Raw genomic sequence first — 10,186 nt, 5'->3', positions numbered from 1 at the left:
TTAACAATTAGTTAATATAATTCTAAGTGTTTTTGTCTTAACATTGAGAAGTAAACATACATTGGTGAGTGAGTTTAATTGAACATAATTAGTCTGAGTCTATGTGGGAATGAACTAGAAAGTATTCTATATTACTTGCGAACGCGTATACTTGCGTGTGTTATAGCGCGTGTTTTCTACCTAACAAGTTTTTGGCGCCGCTGCCGGGGACTCGGCGTATTAGTTGAGTTTATGTACTTACCATCATCGGTCTTTAGGACTCAGTGATTAAGACGTATTTGTTACTTATTGTTTCTGGTTGTGTTTCAGGTACTTTAGTGAGCGTTTATGCAAACTCGTTCTCGTACTCGCAAGAGGACTTTAGATACAGCCGAGGAGACAGACGAAGTTCTTGATATTCCGGAGAAGATAGATTTTGAAGATTCGGATTCAGGAAGTGAGCAGAAAGAACCAGTAATCATGGGTGATCGTATTGTTCCGGCCGATCGAGCTCTTATAGAATTTTCTCGGCCTAAAATTGATGACATTCAGTCAAGCGTTCTTCATCCGGCGATTCAAGCTAACACCTTTGAAATCAAGCCGGGCACTATTCAGATGGTGCAGAATTCTGTTTCTTTTGGAGGGGCTGCGACTGAAGACCCCAACATGCACATAAGGAATTTTGTCGAGATCTCCAGTACTTTCAAATATAGTGGAGTGACTGATGAGGCTATCAAGCTGAGGCTTTTCCCATTCTCACTGAGGGATAAAGCTAAGGACTGGTTACATTATGAACCAGCTGGGTCCATCACTACTTGGCAAGATCTTGCGCAAAAGTTTCTGGTGAAGTTTTATCCAATGACAAAGACTGCTGCTATGAGGAGTGCTCTTACTCAGTTCGCGCAACAACCTACAGAATCTATGTGCGAAGCTTGGGAATGCTACAAGGAAATGCTGAGAAAGTGTCCACATCATGGAATGCCCGATTGGATGGTGATAACTGGTTTCTATAATGGTTTGGGGGCCCAATCTCGACCCATGCTCGATGCAGCAGCTGGAGGCACCTTGTGGGCCAAAAGCTATACTGAGGCTTATAATTTTATTGAGACTATGGCTGCAAATGAGCATCAAAACCCAACTCAGAGGATGATGCCTGGGAAGGTAGCAGGTATTCTGGAAGTCGATGCAGCCACCGCTATTGCAGCACAACTCCAAGCGCTGTCTATGAAGGTCGATTCTCTAGCTACCTATAGAGTCAATCAAATAGCTATGGTCTGTGAGCTTTGTGCAGGTTCTCATGCTACGGATCAGTGTTCTCTTGTTAACGAATCTGTTCAGTATGTGAACAATTATCAGCGACAACAGCAACCTGTGCCAGCTACTTATCATCCTAACAACAGAAATCATCCAAATTTCAGCTGGGGTAATAATCAGAATGCTACTCAGCCACCATATCAGCAAGGTGTGAGTAAACAGTTCAATCCACCTGGATTTCAGCAACCACAGCAGTATGCTCAAAGGCAATCATATCCTCAACAGGGAAGTGTAGCTGCACCCACTAGTGCTGATTTTGAGGAACTTAAGTTGTTGTGCAAGAGTCAGGCGGTTTCTATCAAGACCTTGGAAAATCAAATCGGTCAAATAGCTAATGCAGTGCTCAATCGTCAACCTGGAACACTTCCCAGTGACACGGAAGTACCAGGCAGGAAGGAAGCTAAAGAGCAAGTCAAGGCTATTACCTTAAGGTCTGGGAAAGTTGCTGATGCTGAAAAGGCAAAAGAAGGAGAAGCTGAAGTTGGAGATGAAGAAGCTAAGCAAAAGGAGAAAGCGGCGGAATCAAGGAAGACTACTGTTGAACACACACTGCCTGAGGGTAATACAAAAGCTGGATAAGCAGTTCGGTAAGTTTCTGGAGGTGTTCAAGAAATTTCACATCAATATACCTTTCGCTGAGGCTCTGGAGCAAATGCTTAGTTAGGCGAAGTTTATGAAGAGTATTCTTTCAAGGAAGGTGAAACTGGATGACCTTGAGACCGTTGCTCTAATGGAAGAATGCAGCGCTGTGCTGCAGCAAAAGTTACCTCCAAAGCTTAAAGATCCAGGTAGCTTCACTATTCCTTGCACCATTGGCAAGTTATCGTTTGACAAGTGCCTTTGTGACTTGGGAGCAAACATCAATCTAATGCCATTATCGATCTTTAAAAAATTGGATTTGCCTGATCCAAAACCCACCTACATGTCTCTACAATTGGCTGATCGTTCTATTACTTACCCAAGGGGCATAGTGGAGGATGTGCTAGTCAAGGTGGATAAGCTCTTCTTTCCTGCAAACTTTGTTATTCTGGATTTCGAGGAAGATAAGAAGATTCCCATAATCTTGGGAAGACCTTTCTTGGCTACTAGCCGTACCTTGATAGATGTGCAGAAAGGAGAACTTATTATGCGGGTGCAGGATCAGGATGTGACCTTCAATGTATTCAAAGCAATGAAATTTCCTACAGAAGATGAGGAGTGCTTAAAAGTGGATGTGATTGATTCTGCGGTTACTTCAGAACTCGATCATATACTAATGTCTGATGCATTAGAAAAGGCCTTAGTGGGGGATTTTGATAGTGATGATGAAGATGGCAATGGACAATTACAATATCTAACGCTTCTCCCTGGAGGCGAAAGCTGGACATGCCGTTTGAATCTCTTGGTACTTCTGACCTCAAGAATGCTGAAGGAAAGCTCAAACCATCAATTGAGGAAGCACCTACCTTAGAGCTTAATCCATTACCTGAACACTTGAGGTATGCTTTTTTAGGTGATGCATCTACTTTACCTGTTATTATTGCATCTGACCATTCAGGTAGTGAGGATGACAAGCTCTTAAGGATTTTGAGAGAATTCAAATCAGCTATTGGATGGACCATAGCAGACATCAAAGGGATCATCCCTTCATATTGCATGCATAAGATTCTACTAGAGGAGGGTAGTAAGCCAACTGTTGAGCAACAACGCAGACTTAATCCTATCATGAAGGAGGTGGTGAAGAAAGAAATTCTGAAATGGCTGGATGCAGGCATCATTTATCCTATTTCTGACAGTTCTTGGGTGAGCCCCGTATAATGTGTGCCTAAGAAAGGAGGTATCACTGTGGTAGTAAATGAGAAGAATGAGCTCATCCCCACTCGAACAGTTACAGGATGGAGAGTATGCATGGACTACCGAAAGTTGAACAAGGCCACGAGGAAGGATCACTTCCCTCTTCCATTTATTGATCAGATGCTTGACAGGTTGGCTGGTCATGAGTATTATTGTCTTCTGGATGGTTACTCCGGGTATAATCAGATTTGTATTGCACTAGAGGATCAAGAAAAGACTACCTTCACTTGTCCATTTGGCACGTTTGCTTTTCGCAGAGTTTCGTTTGGGTTATGTGGCGCACCGACCACTTTTCAGAGATGTATGATGGCTATATTCTCTGACATGATTGGAAATAATGTTGAGGTGTTCATGGACGACTTCTCCGTCTTTTGACATTCGTATGATGAATATTTGAATAATCTTCATGCCGTGCTCAAAAGGTGTGTGGAAACTAATTTGGTGCTCAATTGGGAAAAATGTCATTTTATGGTGCGTGAAGGCATAATTCTTGGGCATAAGGTCTCTAGCAAGGGTCTTGAGGTGGATAAAGCCAAGGTGGGAGTCATTGAAAATCTTCCACCACCTATTTCTGTGAAAGAAATCCGTAGTTTTTTTGGTCATGCGGGTTTTTATCGGCGGTTCATCAAGGATTTTTCGAAGATATCTAAGCCGTTGTGCAACTTGCTTGAGAAAGATGTGCCTTTCAAATTTGATGATGAATGTTTGACGACATTCGAGACTCTTAAGAAGAGTTTAATCACTGCGCCAATTATTACAGTACCGGATTGGACAAAGCCTTTTGAGATGATGTGTGATGCGAGTGATTATGCGGTAGGTGCAGTTCTTGGGCAGCGCAAGAATAATCTCTTTCATGTGGTCTACTATGCTAGCAAGACCTTAAATGGGGCCCAAATGAACTACACCACTACTGAGAAGGAGCTCTTAGCTATAGTCTTTGGTTTTGAGAAATTTCGATCTTATCTGCTTGGGACAAAAGTGACGGTATTCACTGATCATGCGGCCATTCGCTATTTGGTATCCAAGAAGGATTCGAAGCCGAGACTCATTCGTTGGGTGCTCTTACTACAGGAATTTGAGTTAGAGATCAAGGATCGGAAAGGTACTGAGAATCAAGTAGCTGACCACCTCTCTAGATTGGAGAATCCCGAGTCTACTTCACAGGATACGACATTGATCAACGAGTCTTTTCCGGATTGCAATATTTTGCCTCCTAATTTGACCTCAGCTCAAAAGAAGAAGTTTCTGCATGAGGTGAAGTGGTATATGTGGGATGAACCATACTTGTTTAGACAGGGATGCCTCCTAATTTGACCTCAGCTCAAAAGAAGAAGTTTCTACATGAGGTGAAGTGGTATATGTGGGATGAACCATACTTGTTTAGACAGGGAGCTGACCAGATATCAGGAGATGCATCCCGTTCTGTGAGACGGAGGGGATATTATGAGACTGCCACTCCACAGTTTATGGTGGACACTATGGGGGTGAGAAGACGGCAGCTCGTATTCTGCAAGCAGGTTTTTTCTGGCCTGCCTTGTTTAAGGATGCTCATCAGTTTGTTTTAAGGTGTGATCGGTGCCAAAGAGTGGGAAATTTGACGAGAAAGGATGAGATGCCGTTAAATGTGATGCTTGAAGTCGAGGTCTTTGATGTTTGGGGAATCGATTTCATGGGGCCTTTTGTCTCATCCTGCAACAATCAGTACATCTTGTTGGCAGTCGATTATGTCTCAAAATGGGTAGAAGTCAAAGCTCTACCGACAAATGATGCAAAGGCAGTGTTGAATTTTCTTCATAAGCAGATTTTCACAAGGTTCGGAACGCCTCGGGTAATCATAAGTGATGAAGGGTTGCATTTTTGCAACCGTAAGTTCACTTCAATGATGCAGTGTTATAATGTGAATCATCGAGTTGCTAATGCCTATCATCCGCAAACAAATGGTCAAGCGGAATTGTCTAACAGAGAGATTAAGCGCATTCTAGAGAAGGTTGTTTGTCCGTCAAGGAAGGATTGGTCTTTAAAGCTCGATGAAGCTGTTTGGGCTTACAGAACAGCATACAAAACTCCACTTGGTTTGTCCCCGTTTCAACTTGTGTAGGGTAAGGGATGTCATTTACCTGCGGAGCTTGAGCATAAGGCCTATTGGGCGTTGAAAAAGTTGAACCTGGATCTAGATGCAGCTGGAAAGAAGCGAATGCTTCAGCTTAATGAACTTGATGAATTTCGACTCCAAGCGTACGAAAACAATAAAATGTACAAGGAAAAGGTGAAGAGGTGGCACGATAGGAAACTACATCCTAAGTTATTTGTGCCGGGACAACAAGTTCTCTTATTCAACTCTCGTCTCCGACTTTTTCCTGGGAAGTTGAAATCAAGGTGGTCTGGACCTTTTATTGTCAAAACTGTGTTTCCACACGGAGCGGTGGAGATTTTTGAAAATAATTCGGACCAAGCAATCAAGGTTAATGGTCAGCGTTTGAAGCACTACTATGGGGACACGGCAAACCGAGAAGTGGTTAGTGCCGTTTTATTGTCAACTTGAGGAAGGTACGCAATGTCAAGCTAATGACGAAAAAGAAGCGCTGCGTGGGAGGCAACCCATGATTTGTTGTTATAGGAACCCTTGGAAGTTAACAACCTATCCAAAACTACAAAAAAATCAGAAAAATCGGGCTGAATTTTTTTTTTCCAGTGACCCTATGAGCGCCCGCTCAGCTCTGCTGAGCGACCGCTCAGGGGTCGGCTGACAGAAATTTTTTTTAAGTCAATAAAAATACAAAAAAATCAGAAAAATAAAATACAAATTTCAGCCCATAAAACCCACGACCTATTCCCCATTATACCATGATTTTTACCCATAAACCCACTCCTAATCAAATTCTACCCTAATCCATTCCCTATATATACATACACATATCCCATATATCTCCCACACAACTTCTACACTCAAACTTTCTCCCAAACACAAAAACACAATTCTCAAGCACTTTTATTCAGATTCAATGGCACCCAAGAGAGCAAGGACTATTAATAGCAGTAGCACTGTGCCTACGGCTGATTCTTCGAGGGGTACTGCTTTGAGGCCTCAGTTGAATGATAGGGTTGCGGAGGAGGAGTACACTAGGCATTTGGGGAAGCCGATTCTGAAGGAGAGGGGATTTTTACCATCGGGGAGGGATGGTGAGTTGTTACCTATGATTACTGAGAAGGGGTGGATAGCTTTTTGTGAGTCACCTGAAGCAGTGCCGATGAGCGTGGTTCGCGAGTTCTATGCGAACGCGAAGGCCGAGAAGAATGGGTTTTCTGTGGTCTGGGGGATGACGGTGGATTATCACCCATCGGCGATTCGCCGTGTGATTGGGCAGCGAGAGAGGAAGCCCACGGAGGAGAACTGGAACGAGAAAACTGCTGAGGATTTTGACTTGGATTTGATTTGTGCTACTCTCTGTAGGCCGGGCACAGTTTGGACCTTCAAGACAAGAACTAATGAGTATCGTCACTTTCCGGCGATCGTGATGAACAGGTATGCCCGTGCATGGAATGCATTTATTTGTGCTAATATTCTGCCTTCTTCGCATGCACATGAGGTCACAGTTGAAAGATCACAGTTATTGTGGGGAATTTTGAATGAGGAATACTATGTGAACCTTGGTGAGTTCATCTACCAAGGAATTCTGAAGTTTTTGAGGGGAGCTAAGCATATGAACATCCCGTATGCATCCACTATTACTAAGCTTTGCCGAGCGGTGGGAGTGAACTGGACGTCTCATGAGCAGTTAAAGTTACCGGCCGCTCCTATTGATTCCGGGACTCTGAATGCGATGCAGAAGTGGACCGGTGGTGAGCCCGAGGAGCATGGGCTGGGTTATCGTCTTTTAGGAGGGCGTCTAGCACGAGGTGCTACTATGGCGAGGCCTAGGCATGATGAGGCTGGTTCTTCGAGAGCTCAGGAGGGTGCTGGGATGGCTGATGCCCAATATAGGAGGTTGTCACGGAGGATGGATGCTATGTATGAGACGCAGAGCAGGTTTGCTCATGAGCTCACCCTTGCACTAGGGACTGCTTTTCGAGGCCTTGGAGCTGACATCCAGTGGCCAGTTTTTGGCGAGGACTCTGCATATCCGCCTCCTGATACACCACCCACTGAGGGTGATGATGATGATGACTCTGAGTAGGTATACCCTGTGTTCCTTTCTACTACCTTCACTGGGGACAGTGAAGATTTTAAGTTTGGGGGTGGTAGTTAAGGAATAACTTGTGTGTGTGTCATATAGCTTCATATTCATGATAGTTAGTTCATATAGTTGCATAATTTTTGCCATATAGTTTTTTTTATATAGCTTTATTTCTTTATCATATCATGTAGCTCATGCATATACCATGATCCCTTTTGCGATGATTTACCGACTGATTTGTGATGTTGATGCGAGTGTAGTGATAGCATTAAAGTGATGATTGAGTTATGTAGGTTGATATGCATGCTAGAAACATTTGTATTTTCAATAAGTCTTAGAGAATGCTTTAGGACTAGATTGTTGTTATGATCTGATTGTTTTCGAGGTTAATCTATTTATTATGCTTAGAATTTTATAATAGGTTCTTAGTGATAAAGGCATGAAAAAGAAAAAAATGGAGTAGAAAAATGGAATTTATTGCTAATTGTGGCTAGGCGTCAATTGGCTAGTAGCCGACTCGTATGTTTATGCGAGTAGTCTAGGGTTGAGCAAGATGGAGCGAAACGCACTTGCTCAGAAATTTTGAAAAAAAAAGAAGAAAAAAAAGAGTATGTGTTTATGCATAATTGATCACGAGTGGGCTCTTTGGTATTGGAGTTATTAAGTTCTTAGGGGACTTTGTGCCTAGTGACCTAAGGCTTTTAGAGTCCGGGATCCGCTAACCTAACGCTCGCTACATGGATACCATTGTATAAGTCTTTTGTGGACCTCACTCATTGCACGGTCAAATAAGCATTACTGTTATGAATAAAAAGCATGATTCCATGATAAGCTCCAGAATTCTTGTAGTGTTATAAGTCACTTTGTGCCTAGAATTTTTATTCTTTGTATAATCATGTGATTGCCTTGATGATAGTTGAGTCATAATAATTGATTTAGTTCCGGAGCATATTTGTTAAGCATTTGCACACACCACGTTTCTGGCTGTATGTTAGTTGGCATGGTTTGATTGATCTTTAGTCGCCTAATTGCATTTGTTGAGACGTTGTAAGTTGGTTGGTTTGTTCGTAGTAAGAGGGATCGCTGCATTTCATATAGATTGCATTCATGCATGTTTTCATTTATTTTAGAGTCTGTAACGCTTGAGGACAAACATCGATGTAAGTTTGGGGGTGTGATAAGTGGCATTTTATACCACTTAGAACGTCTTAAAATGGTTTAAATTGGTGTCTTGAAATCAAGTATTTTGTGTATTTGATGCGTTTTTCTAGTGTTTGTGCATTTCAGGATAATAGTTGTATTTCAGGGGAGTAATCATCAATAATAAGCCTTGGCATGTGTCTAGCATCGCGAGAGGGAAGAAAGGAGCAGATTACAGCGAAGAAACGGAGCAAAAATCAGACATTTTCCAGTAGGGGTCTGAGCGCCCGCTCAGCTATGCTGAGCGGCCGCGCAGGAAGCTGAGCGCCCGCTCAGCTATGCTGAGCGGCCGCGCAGGGTCGGGAAATTAAAATATTTATTTTAGACTTCTACTTCTGTTTGGCTTCCAACTTCTATGTAATCTGAGTTTTATGGGACTTCTATATAAGTAGATTCAGAGACGTTTCACGTGTGTTGAATTGTTGTATTAATCGAGGAGCGAAGGAGATAAGGAAGAAGACCGTTTTAGCACACCGCAATGAAGAGGAAGCATATTTTCTTGTGATTCTTTATTTCGTTGTAACGTTGGATGCTAGTTTTCTTTGCTTTGAACCTATTTACTCTTGTGACGTACTCTGGTTTAATATAATTAGTTTAGTTATTATTCTCTTGTGTTTATTTATCATGTTTTCATATAAACCCATGATGACGATAAGTGCTAACATGGGCTAATCGTGATCATGGGGTTGTAACGGATTTACTATGGAATTCTTTAGTTAGTTGTTTAATACCTTAGTGTGTGATGATTGTATGATATCTAGTGTTGGTTGTGCGTATTCATCTTATGTGCGTCGCAGACATATAAGATAGGGAGTTAATCTCTTGTGAAGCGACGGTAAATCTCGAGATTTAGAACTTGCCATGCTAGCATAGGTTCATGTATGATGTTGCATGATTAGTGGGTAACTCTAACCGTTTTATTCGCCCTGTGTAATCAAAAGGAATAACTTGTACTTAAATCATTATGTTGTCGATTTCTGTAGACATATAGGGACAACATAATTGATGCCTATTCAACTTCTATCTTAATTGTGGATATTTGGTAGAATGGTATTAGTACAATGAAAGTTGGCTTTTATCAGTTTCGTGTTATTCGATTAATATCATCATTATTGCATACTAAGGGTAATAACAATGACTATTGAAGGAAGTAGTAATGAAGTTGTAATCTCATGAGTGTTTTATTATTGTTAATCCGAAGTGTTAATTAAGTGGTTAATTTTAGTAGTTAATTGTAGTTAATAATTAGTTAATATAATTCTAAGTGTTTTTTTCTTAACATTGAGAAGTAAACATACATTGGTGAGTGAGTTTAATTGAACATAATTAGTCTGAGTCTCTGTGGGAACAAACTAGAAAGTATTCTATATTACTTGCGAACGCGTATACTTGCATGTGTTATAGCGCGTGTTTTCGTCCTAACAAATGCCAAACACTTCCACAATGAAAACAAGGACTCTATGGTTTATATCTTACTGTTTTATTCCTAAACTCTGATTTGGAAGAAATAGTATTTTTCTTTTTATCCTTCTTGCAAGAGTTAGAAAGATGATTAGTGCTACCACAATTTGAGCAGGTCTTTTTAGGTGCATTAGGTGGAGTTATATAATTTCTATTCTTATTAATACCTACCTTATCATCCTTCATGATTGATGAGATATCTTCAGAAGAGTAGTCCTTCCTGT

At 41.5% G+C, this 10,186-nt stretch overlaps 1 non-coding gene across 1 annotated transcript; it reads right to left on the bottom strand.

Annotated features, from left to right (window-relative positions):
* Nucleotides 1-852: 852 nt before the first annotated feature.
* On the bottom strand, nt 853-959 carry LOC141680668 (small nucleolar RNA R71). The gene has a single exon (XR_012558383.1). It is a non-coding gene; the product is annotated as a small nucleolar RNA R71 (small nucleolar RNA).
* Between the last annotated feature and the right edge of the window lie 9,227 nt (nt 960-10,186).

The sequence above is a fragment of the Apium graveolens genome, chromosome 1, assembly GCF_009905375.1.
Source record: "Apium graveolens cultivar Ventura chromosome 1, ASM990537v1, whole genome shotgun sequence".
Lineage (NCBI taxonomy): Eukaryota > Viridiplantae > Streptophyta > Magnoliopsida > Apiales > Apiaceae > Apium > Apium graveolens.
This window is presented reverse-complemented; position numbering and strand designations above follow the sequence as displayed.